This window comes from Pseudorca crassidens, chromosome 7, assembly GCF_039906515.1.
Source record: "Pseudorca crassidens isolate mPseCra1 chromosome 7, mPseCra1.hap1, whole genome shotgun sequence".
Lineage (NCBI taxonomy): Eukaryota > Metazoa > Chordata > Mammalia > Artiodactyla > Delphinidae > Pseudorca > Pseudorca crassidens.
The window spans coordinates 88,164,706-88,183,656 of record NC_090302.1 but is presented as its reverse complement, the minus strand read 5'-3'; positions in this window follow the sequence as shown (position 1 = coordinate 88,183,656).

Genomic DNA, 18,951 nt, shown 5'->3' with positions numbered 1-18,951 from the left:
TGTGTATTTACCTTTACTGATATCTTTTTTTCTCCCTATGGCTTTGAGTTACTGTCTAGTGTCCTTTTGTTTCACCTTGCTGGATTTCCTTGAGCATTTCTTGCAGGGCAGGTTCAATGGTCACAAACTCTCTCAGTTTTTGTTTATCTGGGAATGTCTTGATTTCTCCCTCACTTTTGAAGGACAGTTTTGGCAGATATAGGATTCTTTGTTGACAGTTTTTTTTCTTTAAGCACTCTGAATATAATGACTCGCTATCTTCTGACCTCCAAAACTTTTGATGAGAACTTTGCAGATAATATCATTGAATAGCCCTTGTATGTTGATGATTCACTTCTCTCTTGATCCTCTCAGGATTTGCTCTTTTTCTTTGGCTTTTGAAAGTTTGATTTAATGTGCCTCATGGTGGGTCTCTTTGACTTCGTCTTACATGGAGTTTGTTTAGCTTCTTGGATGTTTATATTCATGTCTTCAGCCAAATTTGGGGAGTTTTCAGCCATTATTTCTTCAAATATTCTCTCTGTCTCTTTCTCTCTGTCTCTTTCTCCTGGGGTTCCCACAATATATACGTTGGTGCTTTTGGTGGATGGTGTCCATAAGTATCTTAGGCTCTGTACTCTTCTTCAATCTTTTTTCTTTTGCTCCTCAGCCTTGATAATTTCCCCTGTCATATCTTCAAGTTCACTGATTTTTCTTCTGCCTGCTCAAATATGCCTTTGAGTCCTTCTAGTGTATTTTTCATTTCAGTTATTGTAGTTTCCAGCTTCAGAAATTCTTTGCGGTTTCTCTTCAGGTTTTATATCTCTTTAGTGATATTTTCAGTTTGTTAATATGTCATTTTCTTTATTCACATCTTCCTTTAGTTTTTTGACTATTCTTAAGACTGTTATTTTAAATTATTTGTCTTATATATTCCATTAAATCTTTTTCAGGACAGACTGGGTTTAATTACTTTTTTTTCCTTTGAATGGGCCATACTTTTCTTTTTCTTTCTATGCCTTAAGATTTTCTGTTCAACACTGGACATTTGAATCTAATAATGTTGTAGCTCTGGAAATCAGATTCTTTCCCTTCTCCAGGGTTTGCTCTTTTTTGTTATTATTTTTTAAATTGTTGTAGTCTCTCTTTATTGATCAACAGCCTAAGGCATCTTCTTATGTGTTTTCTGACCCTTTCATTGTGCATGCACAGTCACTTTCTAATTTTCCTCATATATGCAGTTGTTTTTGAATAGTCTAGTCTTTAATGTCTGGATCCCAAAGGAGAAAAGCAAAAAATGAAGGGAAAAAATGGATTCTGGCCCTTTAACTCTTCTGGAAGTCACTTAACCCTTAAGGAGGAGGGGCTTCCAACAATGTGGGGGAGGTGCATCAACAATGGTTGCTTGCCTTTTTGTCTGCATCTCTGTGCTCTGTAGTGATCAGAGCACAGATCCCCAGTATTTGGGGGTCAGAATTTTATTTGCCCATGCTCGCTTACTCCCACAGGCTGTGTGCAAACTGCCCCAGGACCATGTGCACAGCTGTATGCCATGTGGCCAGTGGTGGGGGATAGGTAGCTGCTACTGTGCTGAGAGCTGAAATTGATGAAGTTGACTGCAATCTACCATTCAGGCCTTCCACTGGACTTTGCAAGCCTTCAACAGACTCCAGAGTTCCAAAGTAGTTACACTAGTTAGATTTTGCCAGTGCAATTTTTGTCTAGGTGGGGAGACAGATTTTTGGTGCTTCCTACTCCACCATCCTCCCAGAATCCTCTAGGAATAGAATCTCAAGGATGAATTTTTGGAATTTGTTCTGAAGTTTCTAGAATTGACTCTCTAAACTGATAAGATTTAAAGACACTGATGACTCTTTCTGTTAGTAAAGAGAGTATTGATAGCCCTTAGTGTGCTCTGGAAATAGAAATACATAAAATATCATCATTGAATATTTCTAATCAAACACTTATAAGAACCTAGGGTCTGAGTGACAATGTATATACTACTTTTAAACATTTTTATCAAACTAATGAGTATAATGAAATTTGCTGGTGTAACTGAACAAGTGGGCAAGTTGCTGGCTGCACAATGGAAAGACAAAATACCGAGGCAACAGTATTTTGAAGAAAGAAAAATGCTTTATTGCAGGTTGGCCAAGCAAGGAAACAGGAGGCAATGCTCAGATCTGTCTCCCTGGTCAGATTTTGAGCAGGATATTTATCTTGGATGTAGGAAGCTGAAGAGGGAGGGGGTTCAGAAATGATTAGTGGAAAGTAAGTGTAAGTTTCAATGTACATTTCAAGAGTCCTCTGTGCAGGTGCAACAATGACCCTCTTTCATGCCTCTTCATGGGTTGCATTTGCACACATATGTAACATGTAGTGGATTTTCAGCCTGTGATGTCTAAAGTTCACTATCAGTCATCCTAATCCCTCAATGCATCTGCATGCACTCTGCAAGATGCTCAGTGGAAGGGGCTATCAGCAACTTGTTTCTGTATCTGTGATTTCCCTGGTACTCTACAAAACAAGCTTGGTGTTCTCAGTGTATCATTTTGTTTCCATCTTGTTTCTATCTTAAGGGCCTTGAACATGTAAGATAAAGGATATGGTTTCACTGGTTGCTCCCAATGTCATGGACAAAGTAAGGAAAGAAAAGGATGAACTCAGGGATTTGAATTCCCAGCTCAAGTGCCACATAAGTGATCAGAAAACTTCTATGCCTGTCCTGAAAGCGAATCTTATGTCCTGTAGCCACCAGGCTAAGATTGCTGAAAATCAAACTGAGAATCTTATTTTGCAAGACTTACAGGGCAAACTGAATTTCCATCTTTGCAGGATGTCTATTGTTAAAGTAAGGGCATTGATTGGGAAGGAATGGAATCCTGAAAGTTGGAAAGGGGATGCATTGAAAGACTTTGAGGAAACGCCTAAATTCTGATGAATCTTCTTTGCCAATGGAAGCAGCTTCTCTACCCCAGTCTGAGATTAGCCCTGCCTTCCTTCAGGAAACGTTAACAGCCTCCCCTGGGGCAGTTGCCTTGCAAGACAATGCCAGTTCTCCTCAGAATCCACCCCCACCACTCTTCTTTGCTTCTAGACCTATGGTATTGGCTAGTTGATTGCCAGTTTCCTAGAAATAGATAGAAAGCCTACTAAATTTTTACTTGACTTTGTAAGCAGAAAAGTTCTAAGTCAAGTGAACAAATGTCAAACTTGATTCATAAAACAGAGTCATAGCCCCTGAATCAATTCCCAGACTTAAGCCAGTTTACAATCCAGAACTCCTTGAATGAAGGGGAGGCTTGAGGAAGGACCCTGGTCTATTGCCAAAACTTTAATATGTTAATCATTCTCCCAGCCTTTCCCAAAGGGACCTATAGCCTATACCAAGGTTTATGTGCACTGGGGAAAATTGAATAATCAAACCTTTTGGGTACTACTGGACATTGTCTCTGAACTAACTCAGGAGACTCAAAATGTCACTGTGGTCCACCAGAGTAAGGGCTTATGGAGGTCACATGATGAATGAAGATTTAGCTCAGGTCCAGTGGGTACCAAAACCCATCCTCTGGTTATTTCCCCTGTTCTAGAATGCATAATTGGAATAGATTTACTCAATAACTGGAAGAATTCTCACACTGATTCCCTGACCTATGGAATAAGGGCTACCATCATGGGAAAGACCAAGTAGAAGCCAATTACAGCTGCCTCAACCTAGAAAAATAGTAAAGTAAAAGTAGTACTGTAAGCAAATAGGGTAGGGGTCCCCAGAGAAAGAGAACAGGCATGGCTTTCTTGACATAAGGGAAGCCATTTTTGGCCTAAGACATTTTGTGATCTAAGCAAGCTTAGACCACAATGCTTGCCCTTGAACAGGTCTCAGTAATTAATACTCTTAAAGGTACAAAAGAATGAAGGAACATTATGTTATCAGGAAGAGAACAGCAATAGCAAAGATAATATATCAGTTGTAAAGACTCCCAGTTGTGTTTCAATGGTAAACTTAGCCTGAAGCACTCAAACACCAGATCAAATGGAACCGAAGGGATGATGATGTTGATTTTTTCTGACCCTCATGACTTCAATCAACTAAAGCTTGGACTCTGCCTACTGCCTAAGCCCCTTCATGAATATACATATACCCTCAGCTTAAAACTTCCCTAGTTTTGCTGTTCAGGAACACACCACTTTGGGAAAGATCCCTGGTGTTCTCCTTACTTGCTGCAAGTAATAAATCTTTCCTTCTCCTGATCTTCAGTTTGGTGTGTCTTTTGGCTTAACATCCAACAAGAAGTGAATCCAGTTTTGGGGTAACAGTGCTACGTTCCTGGAGGGATTGGAGAGGTTAGTGCAACCATGAAGGACTGGAAAGATGCAGGGGTGGTGCTTCACACCAAATCCCCATTCAAGTGGCAAAACCTTATAGCAGTGAGACAAGGTTCTCCAGGAAGCTGTATATGCTCTGAATCAGTAACCAATATATGGTGCTGTTTCTTCCATTGTCAGGATTCATAGGTCCAGGAATTGGGTGGAATCGGGAGTGGCAGCACTCACTATTACCCCTAGCGACCCACTGTTCCCACAACCTTATTCTCTGTTGGCTTAGAGGTCTTTGTTCCAAAGGAATAAATGATTCCACCAGGAGACAGTGAAATTAAGACAGCCATTTGGCCATTTTGGACTCCTCATGCCTCTGAATCAAGAGACAAAGAAGGGAGTTACTATGCTGGCTGGCGTGATTGATCTTGACTGTCCAAAGAAATTGAACTGCTACTCCACAATGGAGGTAAGTGAGTATGTCTGGAATATAGGAGATTCCTTAGGGTCTCTTAGTATTGCCATGCTCTGTGATTAATGTCAATGGAAAACTACAACAACATCATCTAGGCAGCAGTACTACTGGCCAAACCCTCCAGGAATGAAGTTTTGGGTCACTCTACCAGGTAAAGAACCATGACCAGCTGAGGTGCTTGTGGAGAGGAAAGGGAATATGGAGTGGGTAGTGGAAGAAGGTAGTTATAAATACCAGTTGCAACCATGTGACCAGTTACAGAAACATAATTGACATGGTTATTTCTTCCTTATTTGTTATGAATATGTTGGTGTGGGGTGTGTGTGAAACAACTGATGGAGGTAAACGGAGTAGACTAATGCACAATTATTGTTGGATGCTTCACACCTATCTCTCAGCAATTGACATACAGAAAATCATCAACCAACAAGGCCTAATCATCATTTACAGAACATTCTATCCAACAGCCGAAGAATACGTAAGGTAAGTCCCCTACATATGAACCTCCATGTTGTGAACTTTCAAAGATACAAACATGCATGCCATTAACGTCCGGTGTGAGTGAAATTGCAGCTTGCCCTCCGTCTCCTATTGCTGATGATCCTTCTGTTCTACCATCTCCCACCTCCTTTCCATCCTCCAGTCATTAAATCTTCTTGCCTGTTCACTTGATGCCAGCCCCTTTATGCCAGCTGTTATTACTACTGTACTTTTAATCTTACTATACTGTAAGATTTTAAATGTTTTATTTTTTGTGTTTGTTTTTTATGTATTATTTGTGTGAAAAGTATTATAAACCTATTACAGTACAGTAATATGTAGCCAGTTGTGTTAGTTGGGTACCTAGGCTAACTTTGTTGGACTTATGAATAAATTGGACTTACGAATGCACTCTCGGAATGGAACTCATTTATATGAAGGGGACTTACTGTACTTAAAAAAAGTACTCACAGAAATATACCAAGGTAGATAATATTCTAGCAAATTCAAAATAATTGAAATACAGAGTAAGTTTTCTGACTACAACTCAATCAAACTCTAAATCAATAACATAAAATAGATAATGTGAACATAGTCAAATTCTTGTAAATTTCTTTAAATACTTTCTAGTCAGACTCTCTTTGGGAATTTTAATACATGAATATGAAAAAGTTCTTTTGTTTTCTTGCAGTTTCCTGAGACTGTTCTTTTGCTTTAGTCTATTTTCTTCCCATTGCTCACATTGGGTAAATTCTGTTGATCTGCCCTCTATTTCACTGATTCTATCCTCTTTTACCTCTACCAGTTCTATCACTTATTTCATAACAGCTTTATGGGGCTATAATCCATATACCATACTGTATTAGTCAGGGTTCTCCAGAGAAACAGAATCAATAGGAGAGGAATCTATGTATGTATGTATGTATGTATGTATCTACCTATCTATTGAGGGAGGGGGAAAGGGAGAGGGAAATAGAGAGGGAGGAAAGGGAGAGGCGGAGGGAGGGAGGGAGGGAGAGCTATTGAGATTTATCATGAGAAATTGGCTCATGCAATTATGGAAGCTGGAAAGTCCAAAATCTGCAGTGGGAGCCAGCAGGATTAAGACCCAGGAGAGCTGATGGTGCAGATGAAGACTCTAGCAAGCTCATTCAGTCAAACATTTTCTTGTGTGTGCGTGTATTGGTTATTATATTTTTCAGTTATATAATTTTCATTTGCTTTTTAAAAATAAATTATCTCATAACTTAGATTTTCTATTTTTTCTTTTTTTTCAAAAGACTTTGTACTTGCTTGTTAAAGCATTTTTATAATCTCTGCTTTAAAATTCTTGTCATAAATTCCATTATCTGATTCATTCTGGGGTTTGGTTATCTTGCCATTTTGGGTGATTGATATTAGATTAGAGACTCTGGATACTACCTTCTTTTTCTTTTAGAAGTTGGGGTTTAGAATGAGGACCAGCTGAGTGTAGCTGTTCAGCTTCCCACTGGACCCCAGAAACACTACCCTGGTGAAAATGGAGCACTTACATTGTGCCATTGCAATGGATAGGTAAAAGTTCAGCTCCCCCTTTTTGCTGCTGACACCTTTCTAGCCAAAGGGGGTCACCAACTCATATCTACTTATTGCCTCTGAGTGAAAGTGTTAGCTCAGCTCTTGGCTGGCACCACTGACACCTGGAGAAAGGGGGGCAAGCAAAGTGCTAGTTAGTCCCACCACCTACCACCTTACTTTACTTCATTAATCCCAGGGTAAGGGAAACTCACCTTCCCACTTGGCCCCCTGGTACCAGGAGAGGAGTGAAGCAGAGTGATGACCACCTCCCCAGCACCACCTTGTTCTGCCTTAATAATGCCACCTAGGGTGATGGCTTCAGTTCCCAAGGGGTCTTCTTCATGGGAGGTTAGGGTGAGTGAATTGCTTACTAGCTGTGCTTCATTCTGCCTGTTCAATCTCATTGCTGGCAGGTGGGGGTGGAGGTTTAGCTCCCTCTTGGGCTCTGCTGACACCAGGTGGGGGTGGAGTAGAGTGGAATGCTCACTGGGCCAGAATTGCATTGCGTTGTTCAGTCTGGATGCTGGATATGGGTGTGGGCCTTGCTGATTGGGTGGAGGGTTGTTGTTGGTGGTGGTATTAGTGTAGTGTGACTAGCCTCATATTGCATCTTCTCATTAAGTTTTGTTACTGCCAGGTGGGGAGGAGGTTCAAATTTCTGTAGGACTCCACTGACACTACTCTAGGGGTAAGCGTAAGAAAGTGGGGGAAATTGGAGCATTGAGTGTTTCCACCTAGTGGAGGTTGGAAGATCAACTCTCCATCAGCCTACTGACACCACTTGGACTTGGAGGGCTACTTGCACAGTGGGAGATAATAAGGTGGAAGATCAGCTCTCTGCTTGGCTCTATGAAACTATGGAGCAGGATGAGGTTTTTTTCACTGGTGTTTGGGTAGAGTAGGGTGGGTATTGCGGAAAAGGTTATCTGATGGTAACTAAATCTTTTCCTGGTCCTTTGGCTAGGGAGAACAAAATTTTCTTGCTCTTGGAGGGTTTTTTTATCCATGCCTGTTGGGCTGTTCCTGGTTGGAGGCTTCTTCAGCACCCTGTCCAGTATATACAAGAGGCAGCAGAAACATAGAGAATCCACTACTGTATGGATCCTCAAATCCCATGGCCCATTGACAGTCTTCCTTCTTCCTTCCACATTCAGATTCTGCCTATGCTTTTTTGTTGTGTTATGTCCAGAGTTTTTTAGTGGTAAGAGGAAGAACCTGGGAGGAAGGGGGCTAATTCTATTTTGGCTGGAATTCAAGAGGCATTTTTTCATTTATTTTATTAAATCATAAATGTACAATAGCTTCCTAACTCTACATATGTATTTAAATTTTTGTTGTTGTTGTTGTTTTTTGTTTTTTGTGGTACGCGGGCCTCTCACTGCTGTGACCTCTCCCATTGTAGAGCACAGGCTCCGGACGCACAGGTTCAGCGGCCATGGCTCACGGGCCCAGCCACTCCGCGGCATGTGGGATCTTCCCGGACCGGGGCACGAACCCATGTCCCCTGCATCGGCAGGCGGACTCTCAACCACTGCACCACCAGGGAAGCCCTGTATTTAAATTTTTAAAAAGGAAAACGTGATCCTGGCTAGTAGCTTTTCAATATTTTCAGAAAATTGTTTTAAAAGGTTTCACATGAAACCTAAAATTTACACATTTAACACTACCAACGAAGGAATGTTTCTATACTCTTACAAAGGCCACTAGAAAGAAACAACAATTAGGGACTTCCCGAGTGGTCCAGTGGTAAAGAATCCACCTTCCAATGCAGGGGAGGCAGGTTTGATCCCTGGTTGGAAAACTAAGATCCCACATCCTGCAACTAAGCCCATGCACCACATCTACAGAGACTGTGTGCCACAACTACAGAGCCCACGTGCTCTGGAGCCTGCACATCACAACCAGAGAGAGAAAACCCGCATGCCACAACTAGAGAGAAGCCCACGTGCCACAACTAAGACCTGATACAGAAAAAAAAGAATTAAAAAGGTAAGAAACTATCTTAGGAATGCTGAGAGACCTTCAGGAAGGTGGAGGAATAAGATGTATTCCTCCCCACAAATACATCAAAAATACATCTACATGTGGAACAACTCCTACGGAACACCTACTGAACGCTGGAAGAAGACTTCAGACTTCCCAAAAGGCAAGAAAATCCCCATGTACCTGAGTAGGGAAAAAGAAAAAAGAATAAACAGAGACAAAAGAATAGGGATGGGACCTGCACCTCTGGGATGGAGCTGTGAAGGAGGAAAAGTTTCCACACACTATGGAGCCCCTTCACTGGCAGGGATGGGGGTTGGATGGGGGGGCGATGATTCGGAGCCATGGAGGAGAGTGCAGCAACAGGGGTGCAGAGGACAAAGCGGAGAGATTCTGGCACAGAGGATCAATGCTGACCAGCACTAACCAACCTGAGACACTTGTCTGCTCACCCGCTGGGGTGGGTGGGGGCTGGGAACTGAGGCTTGCACCTTAAGAGGTCAGACCCCAAGGAGAGGACTAGATTGGCTGTGTGAAAACAACCTGAAGGAGGCTAGCCAGGAGGGAGTCCAGAAAAAAGTCTGGACCTGCCAGAGAGGCAAGAGACCATTGTTTTGGGGTGCGTGAGGAGAGGGGATTCCTGTTTGGTGTGCCCACAGAAGACACAGCACTGCCTAAGTGAACTCCAGAGATGGGCATGATCCAGGGACAACTTCCCTGGGAAAACATACAGAGCACCTCAGGCTGTTGCAATGTCATGCCAGCCTCTGCTGCTGCAGGCTCACCCTGCATTCCAATTATGACTACCATACCCCTCCCTCTTCCCGGCCTGAGTGAGCAAGAGAGCCCTAATCAGCTGCTGCTTTAACCCCCTCCTGTCTGGGTGGGGAAAAGATGCCTGAGGGCAGCCTACACCCAGAGGCAGGGCTAAAACCAAAGCTGAACCCCAGGAGCTGTGCAAACAAAGAAGAGGAAGGGAAATTTCTTCCAGCAGCCTCAGGAGCAGCAAATTAAATCCCCACAATCAACTTGATAAACCCTGCATCTGCGCAATACTTGAATAGACAACGAATGTTCCCAAAATTGAGGTGGTAGACTTTGGGAGCAACTGTAGACTTGGGGTTTGCTTTCTGCATCTGATTTGTTTTTGGTTTTATGTTTATTTTAGTTTAGTTTTTAGTGCTTGTTATCACTGGTGGGTTTGTTTATTCGTTTGGTTGCTCTCTTCCTTATTTATTTATTTTAAAATTATTATTGTTTTCCCCTTTTTCTCTTTTTGTGAGTGTGTATGTGTACGTTTCTTTGTGTGACTTTGTCTGTTTAGGTTTGCTTTTACCATTTGTCCTAGGGTTCTGTCTGGGTTTTTCTTTGTTTGTTTGTTTTTTTCTCTTTTTATGAGTGTGTTTGTGTGTTTCTTTGTGTGATTTTTGTCTGTTTAGTTTTGCTTTTACCATTTTGTTTGGGATTATACCTGTTTGTTATTTTCTTTCTTTCCTTCATTTTTCTGAGCCATGTGGCTGGCAAGGTCGTCTTGGTCCTCTGGCCAGGTGTCAGGCCTCAGCCTCTGAGGTGGGAGAGCCAAGTCCAGAACACTGGACCACCAGAGATCTCCTAGCCCCATGTAATATCAATCAGTGAGAGCTCTCACAGAGATCTCTATCTCAACACTAAGACCCAGCTCCACTCAACAGCCAGCAAGCTCTAGTGCTGTATAGCCCATGCCAAACAACTAGCAACACAGGAATACAACTTCACCTATTATCAGAGAGGCTGCTGGAAGTCATACTAAGTTCACAGACACCCCAAAACACACCACCAGACGCAGCCTTAACCACCAGAAGGACAAGATTCAGCCCAACACAACAGAGCACAGGCACCAGTCCCCTCCACCAGGAAGCCTACACAAGCCAATGAACAAACCTCACTCACTGGGGTAGACACCAAAAAAAAAAAAAAAAAAAAAAAAAAAAAGGGAACTATAAACTTACAGCCTTTGAAAAGGGGAACCAAACACAGCAAGTCAAACAAAATGAGAAGACAGAGAAATATGCAGCAGATGAAGGAGAAAGGTAAAAACCCACCAGACCAAACAAATGAAGAAGAAATAAGCAGTCTACCTGAAAAAGAATTCACAGTAATGATAGTAAACATGATCCAAAATCACAGAAGTAGAATGAAGAAAACTATAAGAAATGTTTAATAAGAATGTAGAAGAACTAAAGAGCAAACAAACAATGATGAACAACAGAATAAATGAAATTAAAAATTCTCTAGAAGGAATCAATAGCAGAATAACTGAGGCAGAAGAATGGATAAGTGACCTGGAAGGTAAAATAGTGAAAATAACTGCCACAGAGCAGAATAAAGGAAAAAGAATGAAAAGAATTGAGGACAGCCTCAGAGATGTCAGGGACAATATTAAATGCACCAACATTTGAATTATAGGGGTCCCGGAAGAAGAAGAGAAAAAGGAAGGGACTGAGGAATTATTTGAAGAGATTATAGTTGAAAACTTTCCTAATATGGGAAACGAAAGTTAATCAAGTCCAGGAAGCACAGAGAGTCCCATACAGGATAAATCCAAGGAGAAACACGCCAAGACACATATTAATCAAACTATCAAAACTTAAACACAAAGAAAAAATATTACAAGCAGCAAGGGAAAAGCAACAAACAACATACAAGGGAATCCCCATAAGGTTAACAGCTGACCTATCAGCAGAAACTGCAAGCCAGAGGGAGTGGCAGGCCGTATTCAAAGTCATGAAAGGGAAAAACCTACAGCCAAAATTACTCTACCCAGCAAGGATCTCATTCAGATTCGATGGAGAAGTTAAAATATTTACAGACAAGCAAACGTTAAGAGAATTCAGCACCAACAAACCAGCTTTACAACAAATGCTAAAGGAACTTCTCTAAGCAAGAAACACAAGAGAAGGAAAAGACGTACAAAAACAAAGCCAAAACAATTAAGAAAATGGTAATAGAACATACATATTGATAATTACTTTAAATGTAAATGGATTAAATGCTCCAATCAAAAGACACAGACTGGCTGAATGGATACAAAAACAAGACTTGTATATATGCTGTCTACAAGAGACCCACTTCAGACCTATGGACACATACAGACTGAAAGTGACAGGATGGAAAAACATATTCCATGCAAATGGAAATCAAAAGAAAGTTGGAGTAGCAATACTCATAACAGACAAAATAGACTTTAAAATAAAGACTATAACAAGAGAGGAAGATGGCAGAAGAATGAGACACGGAGATCACCTTCCTTCCCAAAGATACATCAGAAATACATCTACACGTGGAACTGCTCCTATAGAACATCCACTGAACTCTGGCAGAAGACCTCAGACCTCCCAAAAGGCAAGAAACTCCTCACGTACCTGGGTAGGGCAAAATAAAAAAGAAAAAACAGAGACAAAAGAATAGGGACGGGACCTGCACCAGTGGGTGGGAGCTGTGAAGGAGGAAAGGTTTCCACACACTAGGAAGCACTTTCGCGGACGGAGACTGCGGGTGGCGGAGGGGGGATGTTTCGGAGCTGCGGAGGACAGCACAGCAACAGGGGTGTAGAGGGCAAATGAAGAGATTACTGCACGGAGGATCGGTGCCGACCTGCACTCACCAGCCCGAGAGGTTGTCTGCTCACCCACCGGGGTGGGCAGGGGCTGGAAGCTGAGGCTCGGGCTTTGGTTGGAGCACAGGGAGAGGACTGGGGTTGGTGGCGTGAACACAGCCTGAAGGGGTTAGCGCATCACAGCTAGCTGGCAGGGAGTCTGGGGAAAAGTCTGGACCTGCCGAAGAGACAAGAGAATTTTTCTTCCCTCTTTGTTTTCTGGTGCGTGAGGAGAGGGGACTAAGAGCGCTGCTTAAAGTAGCTCCAGAAATGGGCGCGACCCGCGGCTATCAGCGTGGACCCCAAAGATGGGCATGAGACGCTAAGCCAGCTGCTGCCACTACCAAGAAGCCTGTGTGCAAGCACAGGTCACTATCCTCACCTCCCCTAATGGGAGCCTGTGCAGCTCGCCACTGCCAGGGTCCCGTAATCCAGGGACAACTTCCTTGGGAGAATGCAAGGCGTGCCTCAGGGTGCTGCAACATCACACCGGCCTCTGCCGCCACAGGCTCGCCCCACATCCATACCCCTCCTTCCCCCAGGCCTGAGAGAGCCAGAGCCCCCGAATCAGCTGCTTCTTTACCCCTGTCCTCTCTGAGCGAAGAACAGACGCCCTCAGGTGACCTACACACAGAGGTGGGGCCAAATCCAAAGGTGAACACCAGGAGCTGTGCAAACAAAGAAGGGAAAGGGAAATCCCTTCCAGCAGCCTCAGAAGCAGGGGATTAAATCTCCACAATCAACTTGATGTACCATGCATCTGCAGAATACCTGAATAGACAACGAATCATCCCAAATTGACGAGGTGGACATTGGGAGCAAGATAAATATATTTTTTCCTCTTTTTGTGAGTCTGTATGTGTATGCTTCTGTGTGAGATTTTGTCTGTATAGCTCTGCTTTCACCATTTCTCCGAGGATTCAGTCCATCTGTTTTTTTTTTTACTTTTTTAAAAAATTTCTTCTTAAAAATTATTTTTATTTTAAAAACTTTATTTTATCTTACTTTATTTTATTTCATTTTATCCTCTTTCACTCTTTCTATTTTTTCTCCCTTTTATTCTGAGCTGTGTGGATGAAAGGCTCTTGGTGCTACAGCCAGGAGTCAGTGCTGTGCCTCTGAGGTGGGAGAGCCAACTTCAGGTCACTGGTCCACAAGAGACCTCCGAGCTCCACGTAATATCAAATGGTGAAAATCCGCAAGAGATCTCCATCTCAACACCAACACCCAGATTCACTCAATGACCAGCATGCTACAGTGCTGGACACCCTATGCCAAACAACTAGCAAGATGGGAACACAGCCCCATCCATTAGTAGAGAGGTTGCCTAAAATCATAATAAGTCCACAGACACACCAAAACACACCACCAGACGTGGACTTGCCCACCAGAAGACAAGATCCAGCCTCCTCCACCGGAACACAGGCATTAGTCCCCTCCACCATGAAGCCTACACAACCCACTGAACCAACCTTAGCCACTGGGGACAGACACCAAAAACAATGGGAACTACGAACCTGCAGCCTGTTAAAAGGAGACCACAAACACAGTAAGATAAGCAAAATGAGAAGACAGAAAAACACACAGCAGATGCCGGAGCAAGGTAAAAACACACCAGACCTAACAAATGAAGAGGAAATAGGCAGTCTACCTGAAAAAGAATTCAGAATGATAGGAAAGATGATCCAAAATCTTACAAACAGAGTAGAGAAAATACAAAAAACATTTAACAAGGACCTAGAAGAACTAAAGAGGAAACAAGCAACGATGAACAACACAATAAATGAAATTAAAAATACTCTAGAAGGGATCAGTAGCAGAATAACTGAGGCTGAAGAACAGATAAGTGACCTGGAAGATAAAATAGTGGAAATAACTACTACAGAGCAGAATAAAGAAAAAAGAATGAAAAGAACTGAGGACAGTCTCAGAGACCTCTGGGACAACATTAAAAAGACTGACATTCGAATTATAGGGGTCCTAGAAGAGGAAGAGAAAAGAAAAAAGGACTGAGACAATATTTTAAGAGATTATAGTCGAAAACTTCCCTAATATGGGAAAGGAAAGTTAATCAAGTGCAGGAAGCACAGAGAGTCCCATACAGGATACATCCAAGGAGAAACATGCCAACACACATATAAGTCAACTAATGAAAATTAAATACAAAGAAAACATATTAAAAGCAGCAAAGGAAAAACAACAAATAACACACAAAGGAATCCCCATAAGGTTAACATAGGTTAACATATGATCCTTCAGCAGAAACTGCAAGCCAGAAAGGAGTGGAAGGACATATTTAAAGTGATGAAGGAGAAAAACCTACAACCAAGATTACTCTACCCAGCAAGGATCTCATTCAGATTTGATGGAGAAATTAAAACCTTCACAGACAAGCAAAGCCTGAGAAAGTTCAGCACCACCAAACCAGCTTTACAAAAACTGCTAAAGGAACTTCTCTAGGCAAGAAACAAAAGAGAAGGAAAAGACCTACAATAATAAACCCCAAACAATTAGAAAATGGGAATAGGAACATACATATGGATAACTACCTTAAATGTAAATGCATTAAAGGCTCCCACAAAAAGACACAGATTGGCTGAATGGATACAAAAACAAGACCCGTATATATGCTGTCTACAACAGACCCACTTCAGACCTAGGGACATACAGACTGAAAGTGAGGGGATGGAAAAAGATATTCCATGCAAATGGAAATCAAAAGAAACCAGGAGTAGCAATTCTCATTTCAGACAAAATAGACTTTAAAATAAAGACAATTACAAAACAAAGAAGGACACTACAGAATGATCAAGTGATCTATCCAAGAAGAAGATATAACAATTGTAAATATTTGTGCACCCAACATATGAGCAACTCAGTACATAAGGCAAATACTAACAACCATAAAAGGGGAAATCTAGAGTAACACAATCATAGTATGGGACATTAACAAGCCACTTTCACCAATGGACAGATCATCCAAAATGAAAGTAAATAAGGAAACACAAGCTTCAAATGATACATTAAACAAGATGGACTTAATTGAAATGTATAGGACATTCCATGCAAAAACAACAGAATACACATTTTTCTCAAATGCTCATGGAACATTCTCCAGGATAGATCATATCTTGGGTCACAAATCAAGCCTTGGTAAATTTAAGAAAATTGAAATGGTATAAAGTATCTTTTCCAACCACAACACTATGAGACTAGATATCAATTACAGGAAAAAATCTGTAAAAAATACAAACACATGGAAGCTAAAAAATACACTACTTAATAACCAAGTGATCAGTGAAGAAATCAAAGAGGAAATAAAAAAATACCTAGAAACAAATGACAATGGAGACACGATGAGCCAAAACCTATGGGATGCAGCAAAAGCAGTTCTAAGAGGGAAGTTTATAGCAATACAATCCTACCTTAAGAAACAGGAAACATCTCAAAAAAACAACCTAACCTTGCACCTAAAGCAATTAGAGAAAGAAAAACAAAAAAACCCCAAAGTTGGCAGAAGGAAAGAAATAATAATGATCAGATCAGAAATAAGCAAAAAAGAAATAAAGGAAACAATAGCACCAATCAATAAAAATAAAAGCTGGTTCTTTGAGAAGATAAACAAAATTGATAAACCATTAGCCAGACTCATCAAGAAAAAAAGGGAGAAGATTCAAATCAATAGAATTAGAAATGAAAAAGGAGAAGTAACAACTGACACTGCAGAAATACAAAAGATCATGAGAGATTACTACAAGCAACTCTGTGCCAATAAAATGGACAACCTGGAAGAAATGGACAAATTCTTAGATATGTACAAACTGCCAAGACTGAATCAGGAAGAAATAGAAAATATGAACAGACCAATTACAAGCACTGAAATTGAAACTGTGATTAAAAATCGTCCAACAAACAGAAGCCCAGGACCAGATGGCTTCCCAGGCGAATTCTATCAAACATTTAGAGAAGAGCTAACACCTATCCTTCTCAAACTCTTCCAATATATAGCAGAGGGAGGAACACTCCCAAACTCATTTTACGAGGCCATCATCACCTTGATACCAAAACCAGACAAGGATGTCACAAAGAAAGAAAAGTACAGGCCAATATCACTGATGAACATAGATGCAAAAATCCTCAACAAAATACTAGCAAACAGAATCCAACAGCAGAGTAAAAGGATCATACACCATGATCAACTGGGGTTTATTCCAGGAATGCAAGGATTCTTCAATATACATAAATCAATCAATGTGATATACCATATTAACTAATTGAAGGAGAAAAACCATATGATCATCTCAATAGATGCAGAGAACACTTTCGACAAAATTCAACACCTATTTATGATAAAAACCCTGCAGAAAGTAGGGCTAGAGGCAATTTTCCTCAACATAATAAAGGCCGTATATGACAAACCCACAGCCAACATCGGCATCAATGGTGAAAAACTGAAACCATTTCCAACAAGATCAGGAACAAGACAAGGTTGCCCACTCTGACCACTCTTATTCAACACAGTTTTGGAATTGTTAGCCACAGCAATCAGAGAAGAAAAGGAAATAAAAGGAATCCAAATCGGAAAAGAAGAAGTAAAGCTGTCACTGTTTGCAGATGACATGATCCTATACATAGAGAATCCTAAAGATGCCACCAGAAAACTACTAGAGCTAATCAATGAATTTGGTAAAGTAGCAGGATACAAAATTAATGCACAGAAATCTCTAACATTCCTATACACTAGTGATGAAAAATCTGAAAGTGAAATCAAGGAAACATTCCCATTTACCATTGCAACAAAATGAATAAAATATCTAGGAATAAACCTACCTAAGGAGACAAAAGACCTGTATGCAGAGAATTATAAGACACTGATGAAAGAAATTAAAGATGATACAAATAGATGGAGAGATATACCATGTTCTTGGATTGGAAGAATCAACATTGTGAAAACGACTCTACTACCCAAAGCAATCTACAGATTCAATGCAATCCCTATCAAACTACCACTGGCATTTTTCACAGAACTAGAACAAAAAATTTCACAATTTTTATGGAAACACAAAGACCCCAAATAACCAAATCAATCTTGAGAATGAAAAACGGAGCTGGAGGAATCAGGCTCCCTGACTTCAGACTATACTACAAAGCTACAGTAATCAAGACAGTATGGTACTCGCAGAGAAACAGAAAGATAGATCAATGGAACAGTATAGAAAGCACAGAGATAAACCCACGCACATATGGTCATCTTATCTTTGATAAAGGAGGCAGGAACGTACAGTGGAAAAAGGACAGCCCCTTCAATAAGTGGTGCTGGGAGAACTGGACAGGTACATGTGAAAGTATGAGATTAGATCACTCCCTAACACCATACCAAAAAATAAGCTCAAAATGGATTAAAGACCTAAATGTAAGGCCAGAAACTATCAAACTCTTAGAGGAAAACATAGGCAGAACACTCTGTGACATAAATCACAGCAAGATCTTTTTTGACCCACCTCCTAGAGAAACGGAAATAAAAACAAACAAATGGGACTTAATGAAACTTAAAAGCTTTTGCACAGCAAAGGAAACCATAAAAAAGACCAAAAGACAACCCTCAGAATGGGAGAAATATTTGCAAATGAAGCTACTGACAGAGGATTAATTTCCATATTTTATAAGCAGCTCATGCAGCTCAATAACAAAAAAATAAAGAACCCAATCCTTAATTGTGCAGAAGACCTAAATAGACATTTCTCCAAAGAAGATATACAGACTGCCAACAAACACGTGAAAGAATGCTCCACATCATTAATCATTAGAGAAATGCAAATCAAAAGTACAATGAGATATCATCTCCCACCAGTCAGAATGGCCATCATCAAAAAAATCTAGTAACAATAAATGCTGGAGAGGGTGTGGTGAAAAGGGAACACTCTTGCACTGCTGGTGGGAATGTGAATTGGTACAGCCACTATGCAGAACAGTATGGAGGTTCCTTAAAAAACTACAAATAGAACTACCATATGACCCAGCAATCCCACTACTGGGCATAGAACCTGAGAAAACCATAATTCAAATATAGTCATGTACCAAAATGTTCATTGCAGGTCTATTTACAATTGTCCGGAGATGGAAACAACCTAAGTATCCATCATCGGATGAATGGATAAAGAAGATGTCGCTCATATATACAATGGAATATTACTCAGCCATAAAAAGAAACGAAATTGAGCTATTTGTAATGAGGTAGATGGACCTAGAGTGTGTCATACAGAGTGAAGTATGTCAGAAAGAGAAAGACAAATACCATATGCTAACACATATATATGGAATTTAGGGGAAAAAATGTCATGAAGAACCTAGGGGTAAGACAGGAATAAAGACACAGACTTACTAGAGAATGGACTTGAGGATATGGGGAGGGGGAAGGGTAAGCTGTGACAAAGCGAGAGAGTGGCATGGACATATATACACTATCAAACGTAAAATAGGTAGCTAGTGGGAAGCAGCCACATAGCACAGGGAGATTAGCTCG